The following is a 5,937-nucleotide window of genomic DNA, read 5'->3' as shown; positions in this document are numbered from 1 at the left end:
TATAACATAATCAGAGCCGACATAACAATAATAATGTAAGGGCATAATAATAACAATAGTGGGCTTCTATGTGGCACAATAGTAACAATATGGGCACTACATGGGTACATCAATATAATAAGTGGGTTATACTAACAACAATAGGGGGTTACACTAGTAGTATAGGGGCCTAACAAACCTTTTGGTGATGCTTCAATCAACAACTACTTGTAAGAGGCAGGCAATCATGATCATGATCATCCTATCTTATAACATGCCATGATGAGGCTACTAACTGGAACAACTAGGTTAAAAGAAGCCTCTAATAGATCAAAATAATATACCGTGTGTAACAAGGAGGCCTCCTCATCATCATGGAAAGCATGAGGATCCTCCCACATTGTTATGAAGGATATTGAAATGTTTAACAATCAAAACAATCTATCATAGGTTACAAGGAGGCCTCCTCATCATAGTGAAACATGAATTTGGCATGAAAATCCATTACTTCGAAACATGATTAAAAGGTATCAAATATACATGTTTTAACTGAAGTGAGAATTTATGGAGAATCAATAACTTTGAAAGATCAATTGTCGCTATTACACTAGGTACAAATATTTCATAATTTCCACAAATAGGTCAGTTACAACATGTGTCTAAAGACTTGAACCCATGCAATTAGGGAAACAAACTATTCACCAAACCATTTGAGCTAAAATGCGTTGACAAAAGTATCAAATATTCAAAAGTCTAAAAATACAATATTAAAATTAAACCCCTCTTTTAAGGATTAATTTTTGAATTAAAAATTTATAAAAAGTATTACTAATATAATACTATAGATTTTACAATGAAAACTTTCTCATGAAGATTTTCTTAAATTTTATATTTAGTTTGTTTCTATATAAATATTTATTCATAAATAAACTTATTTCAATAGATCAAACTTTTTATTAATTAAAGTTCATGAAATCCAATAATTTTAGGTCACATAAATTTAGTGTGGACTAAGTTTCCAAGGTTACTTTTGAATGTCAAAATGATAAGTTTTTAAAGAAGTATAGAGATTGTTTTAGTAGTACACAGGACATTGACTCTTTATATCAGCGAAGATGGATATATAAGGAGGCATCCCTTAAAGTATTAAGATAGTCATGGGTAGCTAAACTCATCATTGATTCTTCAATCATATTAAGATTTTGCTCAAGTGAGCGATGTCATTCTTTTGGCCATGTTACATAGGAGTATAGTTTTAGTGTTTTTTAAGAAGGTTTGGAAAAAGATTTTTGGAAGCCAATTGAGGAGTTGAAGGCTCCTCAAGTCTCAAAGGAAGAGGAGAAATATTGGGCATGTCTAAAGACAGTGGAAGTGCATATTAAAAATGAAGTTTATATAGAAAGGATAGTTGAAGGGATAGAGGATCAATTCAAGAGGATTCAAAAGGGCCCAAATTCGAAATTCTCAAATCTCAGCAAAACCAATACTAAGTCGTAGATCTCATTGAGATGATTCCAATGGTGTGAACGAAACCTCAATTTGAGTCCATATGAGGAAGATATTTTCATCTGAAGTTTGGACCAAACAACAAAAAATATCAAAGTCAAAGTCAACCCAGAGTTCCATGTGGTGCTCCCAGAGCCCCACAGGCTTGACCTTGGGACCTCCGCCCAACCCATGCCTTAAGTTATACATGACAGCTAATACACCCAACTGTGGGCTTTGCAAACTCCACCCATCAAACATTACTTAACCCTTTGGCATTCACATGGAGAAAGGAAGGTCGTGACTATGGAGAGATGGTGGAACTCAGTGCAATGAGTGGTAGGACGACAAGGGTTCCACGCAAGCATGAATCTAAAGAAATATTTTGGAGAATATTCCAGACCATATTACAAAGAATTTTCTAGTAGAATGTTTCAAGCATATTCTTATCTATTGTGGTGCAAATTTTGAGGAGGAGGTGACAGTGCCAAAACCTTGTCAAGTATATACTCATTTTTCTCGAATTTTTTCAAGGAGTCCATTGTTGTAGTCATAATTGGGCTTTGAGCAGCGTATTTGAAGGCTCATGGTAGAATCCCACATGTTTCATTAAATGCTTGGCATAAACTTTGAGGCAACCTTACACATGTTAGAAGGTGGTCACATTTATACTTTAAAGTTGCATAATTTTGAGGCGGAGCTGCTGGTAGGGAGTATGCTGCAGTTTGATTAGTGGATTTTTGGGTCATCCCCAGAAGTGAGGTATTTCCACATACTTGCCATCATTTTATTGAGATGATATAGAGGCCTCTCCACTTTGAAGTTGGGTCTGGAGATGTAGCTCACACATTATGTGTGAACTCCGTTAACAAGTCTTGGTGCATTGTCTATAGTGTCTTAATTTTGTGTTGCTTCTTCATGGATATTGCATTTATGGTATTTTCATGCTCTTTAAGCAATTATGTTTAACGTCACTAAAGAAAAGATCCCAAATCATGTTGGTATCAGACAAGTCTTCTTTGATTTGAATTGTGAGTGTGGATGCTTACTAGGGTCCAACTTAAAAAGGGTGAAGGAAAATTCTAGTATTTTAACCATAGGATTGGATGTGCAACACAAAGAAATAAAATGGAGAATGATGACATGTGTGCAGAGAATGAATAGGCTTTCCACATGGCCTGCTAACATATGGTAGATTGGGTGGAAAAGTTGCTTGTAAATTATGAAATGAGAATGCAAAAAGAGGGCAAGAAAGAGGGAGCTCCAACTGATGATAATGTGTCAGTACACCGAGGAGGTGGAGGAGAACTTCTTGAATCTTCATCTTCAAGTTCAATCTCTTCCTCTTCCCCTCATTCTCATCATTTAAATAGTCATTACAAAAATGCTTCTAAGAAGTCATTGTTAACGTTAGATGTGAAATTTGATTCAAAGAGGACGATGCAAAGATTCAATTGCCATCTCTTTGGGCGTTGGAAAGCACAACTTTTATATGGTGGGAGAGAAAACTTCAAAAAGGTAGCAAACATAATGGCAAACTCCTTTGGTCATGGTATGAATTTACATCTACATTAAGAGGACAATTTTACCCATTGGGTTACAAGAAAAAAGCCATGATGGAGTGACAACATTTGAGAAAGGGTAAAGGTCAAAATGTTCAAAGTTTTACAGAAGAGTTTAGGAAGAAATCATTAGCATTGAATATTTCCTTTAGACTCACCAGAGACTTTAATGAAATAATCAGTGCTTACACAGTTATCTTCATCATTCATTGTTATTGTTTGATCCCACTAATCTAGATGAAGCTAGTGTGAAAGCAATTCATCTTAAAAACAGAGGAAATCGTGAACACGATGACTATATAAAGAGGACAATGACAACAAAGAAAAAGAAAGGAAATCCCTCTTACACTCATTGCAAGAAAGATAGGCATGATGAAGAGCATTGTTGGAAACTACATCCAAAGTTAAAGCTTAAGAAGTTTGGTCTAAAAGGGAAGAGAAAATTGTTGCTACAATGCAACATGACCTAGATTCTAATTCAGGCAGTGAGATGAAGGCCACATTATTGGGATTGCACATGTTGTACCAAAGATGGGTAAAATATCAAAGAATGCGTGACTCCAAGAATTCGAGGAAATTAGCCAGAGCATTCAAGCAGAGAATGTTAAGTTGAGGAGATTGTTATAAGAAGTAGAAGAGGAGAAGTAGCGATTTCAACTTCAATTACAAGCCACAAAAGAGGCATTGGAAAAATTGCAGTGTAATGAAGGCTTAGAAAAGTCATCTTCACGCAATCTAGGAATGACAACTGAGTAAACAAAGTTAGTGGTTCTTTAGTTTCATGTTCCCATTGTGATGATAATTTTGGTGCTTTTCATGAAAAGCACACTACAAACATTAGTTCGAAGATAATGAAGAAGGTGAGATATGAAGGAAAGGGCCTAGGAGTTAATGGCCAGTGCATTGTTAATCCCATCCAGGTGGTGGAAATACCTTGATATGCAAGACTAGGCTATGTCAGAGAGGAAGATGGATCATTCTCCCAGTCCACTGAAGAAAGAAGCCCTAAGACCACCGATGAAAGACACTCCAAAGCCACAAAAGCAAGAGACTATCTAATTAATGAGTATAAATCAATGCAGGTTGAGAGAAAATGACACCATTCTAATGATAATGATTGTTAGTCATTCGCAAAATGGAGGTGAGCATTTCATAAGATGAGCTAAGTCAAATTTGCCTCGCCAAAGTTGCACCAATGACAATCATTCAAGGAAGAAGCCATGACATAAGGATCCCTCTCCACATCAGGAGAAAAAGGAGATAAAAAAAGGTTTGGATGAATAAAAACAGTTAGAACTATTGCAATAAGGGTGGACATCAGAAATCCGCCTGTTGAAATCTCCTTCAAGAGCTATGTCTAAAGGAGGACCAGAAAGCACTTGTGAAGGAACCAACCGATGAAGTAGTTTAGGACAAAAGACAACTACAGGGAGAAATTCCATTAACCTGGTTAGGTAAGAGATGATAACCCTTTTTAAGTAGTTGAGTGTGGACACCATTATAAATCACATGTTGCTTTTTAAAGACCAAAAGATGGGCAAGAACTTGTAAAAGTGATGAGGTGTGTAACATCACTTAATTATGCAACATAGTGATATTTTGGCCTTTTGTCGGATAGAAAAGGGTACGGGTTCTGTTGTAAATAAGAGAAAACATGTATGATCTATCTATGTAACTTTTATGGATGTTGGTGGTGCTAGAGTTCGTCGACCAAGGGGGTCTCCCTGATGTGAAGTCCCAACTAGACCTCACACCATTTAGAGTAGGAACCCCATCTGAAAGCACAATCAATTGACATTTTCCTTTAAGAATGAACTCACAACTAGTGGATATATGTTAAAGAAAGAATTATGCGTGAAAATATAGTTCCAACTCAGTTCAGAGGTGTCAACGGGAACAAGAGAACTTGACATAGCCAACAGCGGGGGCTAAAGTGTCTTGACTTCCTGACAGGTCTCTGAACTTTCTGTTGGTGGATCATCAAATTTGGGTGGCTTGAAAAATCAACAGGAAGATATGCACCACTATCATTAGATGTATTAATGAAAATATTATTGATGCCACTGGTTTGATCAAACTCTGTAGAAATTTCTCTATAGATCAGTTAGCTTCGATACCATGTAGAAATTCTCACTATAGATCACCTGATAATGCAATGTACTAAAGAAAAATACTTGATCTACTTCTACTATCAAACTTTGCGGAAGCTTAATCAATTTGAGCAAGATCAATCGGAACACATATAACAAAGAAGAAGAAACCATAAACATGAAACACAGAAGAATACTCTGGGGAAAGCCTCAGCTAAAAACCCCGCTATCTGTATTAGCAAAATGATGCCTCTGTCATCAAAGTCTCTCACTGCTATTGCCTCTGTCGACTGAAAAACTATGCAACATTGTGCTCTTTAGTATTTGACTGCTCTAGCCTCTGTCACTTTGATCCTTGACAGCATCAATCACACTGATTCCTCCTACTTCATCCGTGATGTTGCTGGTCCTATCTCCCAGCATGCATTGCACTGTACCTCCTCTCATCATGTTGCCCAATACTACACTGCAACTCAGTTACTGAGAAGTAAGTAACTGATCTCCCACTGACCTCCCTATTGGGTTAGAAACACCCTCTGATGCTGAAGCTCCTTCTACTGCTCCATCCACATCTGTCTATACCCACTCAGCCAGTCTTGCTACTCCTCGTCGGGGCTCCCGTAGCAAGGTCTAATCAAAGAGGTTGGGTACCTCAAGGATCCTGCCCCTATTTTAGCCTTCTTGAGACTATCACTTCACATCACCCCACCTCCCACCTGGAGGTATGGATGCATGTGATCCCTCTGCCCACTTGGCTCAAAATTTCCCCCTACTGGAGCTCTCTGCATGACTGGATGCCTCCACTCGGTCTCCTCTCAGCT

Source organism: Pinus tabuliformis, chromosome X (assembly GCF_031772625.1).
Source record: "Pinus tabuliformis cultivar Carrire ecotype Pingquan chromosome X, CPIR1, whole genome shotgun sequence".
NCBI classification, from domain to species: Eukaryota; Viridiplantae; Streptophyta; class Pinopsida; order Pinales; family Pinaceae; genus Pinus; species Pinus tabuliformis.
This window is presented reverse-complemented; position numbering follows the sequence as displayed.